The sequence below is a fragment of the Astatotilapia calliptera genome, chromosome 23, assembly GCF_900246225.1.
Source record: "Astatotilapia calliptera chromosome 23, fAstCal1.2, whole genome shotgun sequence".
NCBI lineage: Eukaryota > Metazoa > Chordata > Actinopteri > Cichliformes > Cichlidae > Astatotilapia > Astatotilapia calliptera.
The window spans coordinates 38,376,848-38,389,946 of record NC_039323.1 but is presented as its reverse complement, the minus strand read 5'-3'; positions in this window follow the sequence as shown (position 1 = coordinate 38,389,946).

Here is a 13,099-nt window from a genome sequence, read left to right as displayed (position 1 = left end):
TCCCGAGCTGCTCGTACTAACACGCTGAATGGCATGCTTGAATATTACTTGAGAATATATTTGACTGTGTTACAGACTAAGGGACATTCTCTGCTGATAGACGTCCACGCCTCGGAGGAAGCCGATCCACGGAGTAGGCCCTGGAAACAGTTTCCTTCAGGCGGTATAAATAGATTACTGTTATGCATTTTTGTGGATCACAAGGTTTAAAACTACTAATAAACACACACCCACACACACAAATTAATTTCACCAGAGTGCCAATTTCAGGTCACTTTTGCTGTTCCAAGCCCGGATAAAGGAGCAGGGTTGGAATTGTGACATTAAAAAACAATAATTCCTAAAAGAAATTTAATTTGTAGTTCTTAATAAATTCGAAATGCATTTAGGACATTTTTACTCACCTCCTCTTCCACGATGTTATTTCTCTCTCCAACAACGTAGGTTACAGGTCTGTAGACGACGCTATCAACATGGCTCTACACTTCATCCTGCAGCATCTGGACTCCCCAGGAACCTACGCCAGGATCCTGTTTGTGGACTTCAGCTCTGCCTTCAACACCATCCTTCCAGACCATCTCCAAGGCAAGCTTTCCCAGATGAATGTGCCTGATCCCATCTGCCGGTGGATCACTGACTTCCTGACGGACAGGAAGCAGCATGTGAGGCTGGGAAAGAATGTCTCGGACTCCCGGACCATCAGCACCGGCTCCCCTCAGGGCTGTGCCCTTTCCCCTCTGCTCTTCTCCCTGTGCACCAACTGCTGCACCTCCACCCACCAGTCTTTCAAGCTAATCAAGTTTGCAGATGACACCACCGTTATTGGACTCATCTCGGATGGGGATGAGTCTGCCTACAGGAGGGAGGTTGAACGTCTGGTGTCCTGGTGCAGCCACAACAACCTGGTGCTGAATGCCCAGAAGACAGTGGAGATTATTGTAGACTTCAGGAAGCACACAGCTCCACTCCCCCCATCATCCTGACTGACACCCTCATCACCTCTGTGGACTCATTCCGCTTCCTGGGTACCACCATCACCCAGGACCTGAAGTGGGAGCCCACCATCACCTCCGTCATTAAGAAAGCCCAGCAGAGGATGTACTTCCTGAGGCAGCTGAAGAAATTCAACCTGCCAACACGGATGATGATACAATTCTACACCGCAATCATCGAGTCCATCCTCACCTCCTCCATCACCGTGTGGTACGCTGGAGCCACTATCAGGGACAAACAGAGACTGCAGCGTGTTGTGCGCTCTGCTGAGAAGGTGATTGGCTGCAGACTCCCATCTCTGCAGGACCTGTACACCTCCAGGACACAGGTATGCACACAGGTGTACACATGGGTATTCACAGATGCGGACTACAGCTTTCTTGGCTGCTGCCTCAAAGCACACTGTGCGCTGTCTATCTTGCGTGCTGCACAATATCGTTTATTATTTAGTAACTATTGATATCTATGACTAGCTAGTTTATTGTGATGGTGCTTTTTTTTTTTTTTCTATTATTATGTTGCTCTTTGTTGTTTGCTGTCTCCCCTGTTTTTTTTTTTGTTTTTCTCTCTCTCCATACAGGTGACCCAGGAGTTTTTTTTTTTTTTTTTCTCTCTCTCTCTCTTCCCCCCCTTCTCACCGTCTCTTCTCCCCTTTGGTTTTCTTTCTTTCTCTCCCCCTCTTTCTTTCATTCTTTCCCCCTGTCCTAAAAAAAAAAAAAAAAAGGATGAAAAAAAAAAAAAAAAAAGATGCCAACTTAAGAAATGCGAGTATTTAGTTTTGTGTCAGGAGAGCAGGTAATAAACTGCTCAAGTTTTGGCTTTGGCTTAATAAATTTAGGGGTCCTAGAGGAACCCTTTTGAGTGAGGTGGTGTTACGCCCCTCTGCAGCCCCTAATCTCCTCAGTGTGTTCAGCTGTTGCTAATTGGCCACACCTAGTAAGGTATAAATAAACGCATACCTGTGGCAGGCTATTCAGGAAGCTCACTAGTCGTTGCCTTTGTGGCAACAGCCATTTGAGCCAACCTGGGATGTCATTTTAAGCTAAAACCTCTTCTCACTTACACTCTGATATTCGTCTCCTTTTTTATGTTGCAGCCTCGAGCCGGGTCATAACACCTCCCCTTAAGTTTTCCAAAAAAAACCAGATAGATGATCCTCAAGTACTTAGGGAAAATATTCTGTGGAGTCATGAGACAGTTTGTGGATAGTTTGAATTCTGTTATTTGTGGTAGTGAGATCATAAATGGTCAGAGGGCCCAGTGGCGCCAGTGTCCGGCAGCCTCGCCTCTGTCAGTGCGCCCTAGGGTGGCTGTGGCTACAATGTAGCTTGCCATCACCAGTGTGTGAATGTGTGTGTGAATGGGTGGATGACTGGATATGTAAAGCGCTTTGGTGTCCTTAGGGACTAGTAAAGCGCTATATAAATACAGGCCATTTACCAAAATACAGGCCATAAAGCTAACACAGTATTTCATAAAATGAACATCAAACAATTGATGGAACCATGATTCTGCTCCGTCTGAAAATCCTGAATGCTTTTCTGGGTTCTCCATTAGGTCATAGTAGTTCACAGCCCGGGATTCCAAGCATTCTGATCAGGTACTACACTGTGACGTCGTCAGACTACATGCCACCGATTGGCTGATAAGTAGCGTCAGTTAATGAGTCATTGAGCGCCATTTGCGAAAATTAAAACTGCAATTTTTGAATTTCGGTGATTATATTTGAATCAGGGAAATTTTGCCCCATACAGTCAGAAATATTGTATTTCTGATCACTTATCAGTACATATCCTTGTTTTTACATCTATAAAAACAAAGCTGACACTTGTGAGACTTGATCAAAGGTGTAAGCATCTCAGCAGATGCCTTTGTGTCAAAGTAACTGAGGATAAAACAGAAAAACATGAAGGAGATTTTCCTGGCCTGGGATTTTATAGCAGATAACCTTAAAAATATTCTGCAGTAGATACATTTGTTCAGTACTGAAGTGAAGAAATTAGGCTTACGTGTTGGAAATTTAAAAAACAAAAACCAGTGGCAGACAGCGCTGTAAACAACGGTAGCCTGGTGGGTAATAAGCAAGCGAATAACGCAGAAAACAGACTTTTTTTATGGGAATCTATTCCTGAGAGAGAGAGAGACGGAGAGCTCTGCATGACGTGTGATTTTTATCGTGGTGGAGTTAAAACAGCAAAAGTAAGAGGGAATTTAAGGTGTTTATTTAATGTTTATGTGAAGCGAAACGTGAAGCTAGTTTGGATCTTCTTTTGCTGCTGGTTCAGTCAATGTTGTTTGAAGATAGATCAAACCTGCAGCTTCAGAATCTAGCGCAAAAAAGACAAACACAAAGAGCGGAGCCGCCGAAGTGTGAAAATGTTTCACTCAGTACAGTGCGCTCCAGCTGTGAGGCTCCAGCTGCTGTTATGCAGCTGATGAATTGGTAATTGTGCACTAACTGGTCCTGGTATTCTCCTAACCCCAAAGCTGTTGCTACTGGGAAAAATGTAATTTACACAGCTGGAGAAGCAATGTACAGGAAGTACCTCCCCACTCTGCTTTTTCTGATTTCACAGTAGTCCTCCAGTCTGTCTCCCAGTCATTTTCACACATCTCCATAATGGTGTTGGTGGTACAGGACCACTGTTTTATCTACTCAGACAATCACTATCAGACACGTAGTAGTAAACAAAACTAAAGTAAACAAAATCAAACATCAACATTTTTATGTATTTCAAGATTTTTATTATTTGCATTGTAATGGCTGATGGATGGTGAAGACTTTGCAATATAACTGTTGTTGTGAATATTTTCACAACAACAGTTATATTTTCACAACAACAGTTGTGAATATTTTCACAACTGTTGTTGTGAAAAAAAAAAAAACCCCAACAATCAAATGACCCCCTATGAGCAAGCACATGGCGACAGTGGGAAGGAAAAACTCCCTTTTAACAGGAAGAAACCTCCAGCAGATCCAGGCTCAGGGAGGGGCGGCTATCTGCTGCAACCGGTTGGGGGGGGGGGGGGGGGGGTGTTATTTATATTTTACTGCTGTTAATATTTCCACGTCTCTAACATGCGTGGTGCATAAGGTGCAACAACCTCGTGTTGCTTTTTAATAATAGGGGCACGCTGTGTTTTCTGCGGTTTAATACGAAGAGGAGGTAGGGGTGGAAGTACATTTTTATTTGTGTTTATGTCCCACGCCTCTAACATGCGTGGTGCATAAGGTGCAACAACCTCGTGTTGCTTTTTAATAATAGGGGCACGCTGTGTTTTCTGCGGTTTAATACGAAGAGGAGGTAGGGGTGGAAGTACATTTTTATTTGTGTTTAATATGCGTGGTGCATAAGGTGCAACAACCTCGTGTTGCTTTTTAATAATAGGGGCACGCTGTGTTTTCTGCGGTTTAATACGAAGAGGAGGTAGGGGTGGAAGTACATTTTTATTTGTGTTTATGTCCCACGTCTCTAACATGCGTGGTGCATAAGGTGCAACAACCTCGTGTTGCTTTTTAATAATAGGGGCACGTTGTGTTTTCTGCGGTTTAATAGGAAGAGGAGGCAGGGGTGGAAGTAAATTCTTATTTGTGTTTATGTCCCACGTCTCTAATATGCGTGGTGCATAAGGTGCAACAACCTCGTGTTGCTTTTTAATAATGGGGGCACGCTGTGTTTTCTGCGGTTTAATAGGAAGAGGAGGTAGGGGTGGAAGTACGTTGTGCGAACCTTTGCACGGGAAAACGTGATCGTTAGCTCTACCATAAACGTGAGACATATTTAATAACGGTTGACTTTCAGCAGTATTTTAGACTCAGCGATACTTTAGACGGACCAACTTTGGAGTGCACTGGTGTAGAGTGTCGCCAAGGCTCTATTTATGCTATTTGGGAGCTCCTTCGAAGCACCTTTGTTGTGACGTTGCAAAGGCCTTTGATGTGACGTTGCAAAGGCCTTTGATCTGTCCGAGCTTAAGCCCCGCCCCCGTTGTCTGTGACGGTTCTCAGGCTGTGGCAGGGTCTGCACGCTTGAAGTACGCGCACTACGTACGGTGCGTACTATAAGTACGAGACGTGCGGAAGTGAGAGGCTTGTGAAATGGGACGGTCTAGTCTCCGTCGCGCTTCCCAGGTTGCCTAGCAACCATGATACTAACTGCTGGAAACGTGTCATACAACTTTGTTTGACAGAAATGAAGGAGAACATATTTTGTTCATTTGTTTGTTTGTTTCTACAAGAGCTTTGTGTGATTTGATAAGTATCTGAGGCTGAGACCACAGGACAGTAAAACATGATTTTTGGGCTTCATTTCTGTACTGAACAGTCATTTAAGATTAGTTAGTAAATAAGAATTAGCTAATGTTGTTCATGAGACTAAAGTCATATCACTTTGGTAATGTAAATATAATATGGCCAATATTATAGTTATTATATTAATCATTATTAGCTATTACAGCAGTGAACATGAACTCTGTGTCAAATACTGAGCCTCAGTACAGATTCAAGTTGCAGTTATTTATGTCTTATCACCTTAAATCTTCACTCAAAGACAAGTATCTTTGACAGTGCATATATAGGTGTATCATATATAGGAGACAAATGTTGTTCCTTCAGTATGTTGGCATTACTAAATTTGGCTCATTGCTTACATACATTTATAAAAAGAAAATGTACAAGCTGTGATAACTGTTTCTGATAAAATGAAGAGTAGACTGATATATTAAATATTCCTTTATTGGGTGAGAAAATCAGACCATGTCATAACTGCTTTAAGTCATACAGAATAGATATCAGAGCCTTAAACAGGCTGGCTTCTGCTAAATGGGTCAAACTGGGCAGAAGTACATTTATTTTTAGGTCCATTCTGCTGCTGATACATACAAACCGGATTGCAAAAAAGTTGGGACACTAAACAAATTGTGAATAAAAACTGAATGCAATGATGTGGAGATGGCAAATGTCAATATTTTATTCAGAATAGAACGTAGATGACAGATCAAATGTTTAATCCGAGAAAATGTATCATTTCAAAGGAAAAATATGTTGATTTAAAATTACACGGTGTCAACAAATCCCAAAAAACTTGGGACAAGTAGCAATAAGAGGCTGGAAAAAGTAAATTTGAGCATAACGAAGAGCTGGAAGACCAATTAACACTGATTAGGTTAATTGGCAACATGATTGGGTATAAAAAGAGCTTCTCAGAGTGGCAGTGTCTCTCAGAAGCCAAGATGGGTAGAGGATCACCAATTCCCACAATGTTGCGCAGAAAGACAGTGGAGCAATATCAGAAAGGTGTTACCCAGCGAAAAATTGCAAAGACTTTGCAGTTATCATCATCAACTGTGCATAACATCATCTGAAGATTCAGAGAATCTGGAACAATCTCTGTGCGTAAGAGTCAAGGGCGTAAACCCATACTGGATGCTCCGGGCCCTTAAACGACACTGCACCACAAACAGGAATGCTACTGTAAAGGAAATCACAGAATGGGCTCAGGAATACTTCCAGAAACCATTGTCAGTGAACACAATCCACCGTGCCATCCGCCGTTGCCAGCTGAAACTCTACAGTGCAAAGAAGAAGCCATTTCTAAGCAAGATCCACAAGCTCAGGCGTTTTCACTGGGCCAGGGATCATTTCAAATGGAGTGTGGCAAAATGGAAGACTGTTCTGTGGTCAGACGAGTCACGATTCGAAGTTCTTTTTGGAAATGTGGGACGCCATGTCATCCGGACCAAAGAGGACAAGGACAACCCAAGTTGTTATCAACGCTCAGTTCAGAAGCCTGCATCTCTGATGGTATGGGGTGGCATGAGTGCGTGTGGCATGGGCAGCTTGCATGTCTGGAAAGGCACCATCAATGCAGAAAAATATATTCAGGTTCTAGAACAATATATGCTCCCATCCAGACGTCATCTCTTTCAGGGAAGACCCTGCATTTTTCAACAAGATAATGCCAGACCACATTCTGCATCAATCACAACATCATGGCTGCGTAGGAGAAGGATCCGGGTACTGTCTGCAGTCCAGATCTTTCACCTATAGAGAACATTTGGCGCATCATAAAGAAGAAGGTGCGACAAAGAAGGCCCAAGACGATTGAACAGTTAGAGGCCTGTATTAGACAAGAATGGGAGAGCATTCCTATTTCTAAACTTGAGAAACTGGTCTCCTCGGTCCCCAGACGTCTGTTGAGTGTTGTAAGAAGAAGGGGAGATGCCACACAGTGGTGAAAATGGCCTTGTCCCAACTTTTTTGGGATTTGTTGACACCATGACATTTTGTATCACCATATTTTTCCCTTAAAATGATCAATTTTCTCCGTTTCAACTTTTGTTCTGTGATTTACGTTCTATTCTGAATAAAATATTGACATTTGCCATCTCCACGTCGTTGCATTCAGTTTTTATTCACAATTTGTTTAGTGTCCCAACTTTTTTGGAATCCGGTTTGTACTTTAGGTTTCTGAATATTAAACTTGTTGCTGCCTTTCATAGTGTGTAACTTGAAGGCCCTGAGTACTTTTTCCCATGATGATTTTTAGTGCTATCATCTAGTTCTGATTGTGGTTCTGTCTTGGTTAAGTCCTCAGTAGTCCTGATTTTGAACTGTTGTAGTCCTGTTTTAATTCTGGATCAGTTCTGGGTCTGGTTGAATTGGGGTTTAGTCCCTGTGTCTTGATACAGCCCTGACCTTGTTCTGCCTCGCTGCTTAATTAAAAAACTAGTTTAAGGTGTCCTGCACATGTGATATATATTTTTCCCTATATGAAGTCATTCTTTTTTGAACAAAACTCAAAACAGAGCCTATTAATCTTTCAGTCATTTCTACACCCCCCCCCCCCCAAAAAAAAAAAGAAAAATCCCACATGCATACTACCCTTTGGGCTAAGCCCCGGGTGTTTCAAATGTCTGGCAGAGGCGGACCTCTGCAGACTATCACCAAAAAAGAATAAACAAATTAAATTGCTGCACATTTTGTAGAATAACATTTTAAGATTATTTAAAAAATAAAATAATGTAATGATATGTTTATTATGAAAAGCAGATGTTTTGTTAAGACATTTTCAGATAAAATAAGTACAAAATCAACTCAAAATGCTCCCACATGACAGAACCTCCTCTCTTCCTCGCTGGCTCCATATCTCTCAACCTCCTACTAGACCTCCTACTACAATCCTTCTTCCCATCATTAAGCATTAAACAGCCAAAGAACTACAAGGGAAATGAACACGGTCGACAGCTGCCAGGCAGAAAAGGAATCATCAAATGTGATCCAACAGCTAATCTAGATTGATTAACTCTACATGTCTGTGACCAAGATGAACTTAAACATGCCAAATGACACTGAACAGTTGGTGGAATTCACAAGCAATACACACAAGTGTAATATTTTCCACAAAGAAGTCCTTACTACACCTGCCTAAAATGAATTTCTTTGACAGTACTCATTGGATTGATGTTACTCACAACAACAGGAAGATCTGAGAAACTCATTGTGTGTTTATAATAGTCTAAATGACTTTTGGAGCCATTTATAAGAAAGTGTGGGGTCAAAAGTTCAAATAGTTGTACATAAACACAAATCCTCCCAATGTGTCATTAATTTGCCATAAGAGGAAATTAATTAGGACGATAAGGAACAATCGATTGGCATGATTGAGCAAGACCTCGTACATTGTCAGCGGCCACAGTAGTCTGGGTAACAACCCAAACTGGAAGCACCAGAGCTTCAGTTTCCCTGGGAGTGCAGTGTTGTTAATCCGCCTGAGGTCATTAGCCATGTTCTGCCTTAGTTGTTCAAGTTGCCAAGTATCACTGAGGTCTGCATTATACCACCGTCCCAGGCTCTTGATGGAATTGGTCACCCAATCAACACCCACAGGTTAACAGGGACGAAACTGGTGGAAGATTGTGTGACAGAAAGTCTCTGTGCTCAGCCAATGGAAAGCCTTTCCACAGGCTGAGAGAACATTTATCAATAAAACATATTAAAATACTTCTCTGAATGTAATAAACTAACTGGTGATGGTAAAAAACACAGGCCTTTTCCGCAGTGCCACGGCGCCGTGATCCCAGCCACCATCGATGAGTCGGAGGCCCTCAGGAGAATCAGTGTGGGCGCGGGAGATTCCGTCGGTCAGTCGGGAACTATCGCCTGGATGCTGAAGGTCCTAGTAGCCAGGAGAATGCAATGCGTTTCTTCTGCGAGTGAGCGGTAATCCTTCGCGGCCAGCAGCGGGGAGCTGTGGCCTAAACCCTTCATCCCTCTGTGACCTCATTTACACCAGAGTTCAGATACTGGCATAAATGATGTATAGTGTCACACCAATAGTCCCAACATCAGTGGCATCACTAAAGTTGCCAGGTGAGTTTATAAATAGAACCCATGACATGGAGCAGGTACTGCAGACAACTGTAATGGACATTCATAATCACACACTGAAAAAAATATGTTGTTGGATTTACTTAATTCAATGGTGGACATTTGTTGCACACAGATGTTTTGCTTTGGCAGCAACTTAAACAATTGAGTTAAATTAACACAATTTATTCATGTTCAATAAACCTGTGCAATTTGTGTTGATAAAATGTGACTTAAACATGTTTTGATGAAGTAATTTGAGCTCTTGGAATATTTTAATCCTTCACAATTTTCTCACGTTATCCCAACACCATTCAATAACTTTTACCCAATACTACTTGGTCACTTAAATACTACATGTTATCTTCAAATTACATTTTGCTATTATATTCTAGTATCAAATACACAATTTTCAAATGGAGGCCTTATAACAGATTGTATTGTTCTCTTCCAAGATGGTTGCTGGCATCCACCAGTAACCTTTCAAAACAACATGTCTAATTTCACTGCATTGACAGTAGGTAAAGAATTAAACTGACATTACTCCTCCACTGAATCTATATAAATCAACAGTTAAATAATGTCAGTTCTTCCGTGTTCTCTGGAATCAATCACAGCAAAGAAATTGGACTGTTTCTTTTGAAAAATGTTACAGGACAATACAAAACATTCTATTTAAGGCCTCTGACGTCAAGATTCAGTTAAACAACAATTATAACTAAACAATTTGAGGAAATGTTAGTTTCCATTAACATTAAATTAGGTTACTGAATTGGCAAACACCTTCCTATTAACATTACCCATTTTACCCCAATAACTAAAGAAATTAGCACTTGCAGGTCAAAAACTTTATTCAAGAGACGCAAAAATAACATTGATACAGTGACTGTCAAAAATTACAGCACTGATCATACTGTGACATCTTGGTTCAAAACAGCATACTTAGAAATATTCAACGTTCTTTACTTCAACTGAATGAAACTGAAAATACCATTTCACACGACCCATATGGGATATTTAGACTGTATAACTGTTCACGCTACATCTCTTCACTAGTAAAAGAAAGAAAAAATACAAACAGAAATTTAAAAATGCTGCCAAACAGACAAACAGAGAACTTGTACAGAGCAAAAGGAAAAACAAACAACAACAACAAAAACGGCTTGTCCTCATGGCAGTTGCAGAGTATATAAAAATGAACCCTGCGATCTGCTCCTGGAATTGAGCTTCAAAAATGCAGCAGAACAAGTGTGAGATTTAAATGTCCTCTCACCTAGAGCTGATCACCTTGCATGCATAACAGTGAGCTTTCCTTGCAGGAGCAGTTTTGTCTCAGTTGTGAGCTTTTCTTGAGAGCTGAGTTGCTTCCAACTCCATTACCACCCATTGAATCACCTCAAAAGTGTAGCAGAGCTGTGATGGGTAACTCATATTGAAGGAATAAAAAAGGTCCAAACAGCATGGCTACTGCAAAGGTCACGTTATCCAGATCTTGAAGAACTACTATACCCTCGATGATGATGCCAACATCAGAAAAGTCATTGCCTGGCGCATCTCTGGAGACAGATGTTCATTGTGGTTTTCTCAATCTGTGCAGTGGCCTCAGTCAAGTCCTGGTTAAACACAAAACATTTTTTTAAGATTCCCTTTTAAACTCATCTCTTTTGAATCTACCAGTTCTAATGTTAGAGTAATTTAAACCATAGTAAATAGCTATAGCCAAAGAGTGGCCTGCCATGCTGCCATTCATGGTCTAACAGAGTTTCTAAGAGAGAGTGAAAAACATAATAATTTCAAATGCTTTACATTAGTTTTTGTTAGAAAGACACCGGCCCATCAGAAATCCAGGTTATGTCACTCAGAAGATGTTAGAATTTAGACTTTCAGCCCCACAATTTGGTTAGCTGTTGGTCAGTTGGTCTTTTTTTTTTTTTTTTTCAAACAAAAGCTAATGTAAATATTGGGGGGATTTTTCTTTGTTCACTAGAATGACAAATTTAAAGTTTTTTCACACTGATGTGACCCCTAATACAGGGGTAGGGGTGGGGCCTCAAGGGCCGGCGGCCGAGTTCACTACTAGGCCTCATGTGAACTTCAAATTATTAAAGAGGACTACTGGTCCTAACCAGTCCAATGAGGATCAAGTGGATAACTAAATGCATTTTTAAATGTTGCAAAGCCACAATCTACTCATAAAACACTCACCATGAACTCCTGCACCAAGATGTTGCAATTGTCTTTCACACAGATGCGGAGCACTTTGATGAGACTCCCTTTGAGCATTAATGTCATCCTAAAGTATTATAACAAAGAAAACAGAGATTTGTGAACTTTTCAGTAGCACAGAAGAAAATGATCCCAGACAAAAACTTGACTTTTTAAACCAGTCAACATGCAACACCAGCATCTACAAAGCAATATCAAAAATTCCTGTTTGACATCAACTTTATGGATATATAGTTTCCAGAACATATATTTTTAAAAAAAGATAATTTTTTCTCAGTGGGCCAGTAAATGCATGACAAAAAAGAATGGCATCCTTTCAGTGGAATCAGTACTCACAGGTAATAGTTGACTGTTTCAATGGATGCAGCATAAAAATCTTTTACTGACCTAATGCACTTTGTAGTTAAAGAATTTTAAAGTTCTTACTGTCATCATGGCAGCTACATCCTTTAGCTTTGTGCACTGTTCCCCCGATCACTTTGCAAACACTTTCAGCAGACTGTCAGAGAGAAACTCAGCTCCGTCAGAAACCTTGACTGTAAAGGCATGGTTGGGATGCACTGGAATGCTGCATTTTATCTGAAATAACATTTTGAAATTTTGAAATAACAGCAGGCACTGTGCTTGGTTAATCAGTAATGTTTTGTTGAATAAAAACTGTGTTTCCAGATCTTATGGGATTAAAAAAATCCAAAGATGTTTGTTTCTGATTTGCAACCCAAGAACCCACAAGTTACAACCCCATTTTAGTTCAAGTGTGCATTAATGTGAGTCCAGTAATCACCTTTCTGACAATACATACAGGTATAAGTTAAACCTATGGCAGATTTTGGATTTCTCAGTTGTTTTAATAGGGTGGTCTATTTGTGTATGCATGCACCTAATAATTATACAAAACCTATTATAATTAAGTTACAGAAACCTTAAGCGAAAATAGAATATACTTTCTTACCATAACACCTTGAACCCACAATCCATCAGCTGACTCCTGGTGAAATGCAGAATAGATGTGGTCTCTCAATGTGCAGCAAAAAAAACAAAAAGAAAAGGACAGCAGGTGAGGGCAGGAGGGGTAGGGATGTAAGCTAGCATAATGCCGCTAATGATATTAGCTAAAGCTGTTCAATGTCCAAAATCTCACTAACACCACGGTGCAGTAAATACACAATGTAACTGAAGAGTCAGTTGGCAAATCTATTCACACAGAAAACCAAATTATGTTATGAGTGCCTCATAATTAGGTTTAATGTGATATTACGGCTCTTGTGCCAAAGACAAATTCAAATGAAAAAGCGCCAATTCTTTGACAACAGATAAAACAGCAAATAAGCTAATGGCTCTTTTTTAGCATGTTACATGGCGACACTCTAGACGTTTAACTACATTTGGCTGAAATATGGTAAATATTAATTCAAAAAATCAAGACATACCAAAAACGTAGAGTTGGCTGCTCGACTTGACTGAGATGGATGCCTTTTTTGAACCACGATCCAAAGCCCGCGAGATGAAATC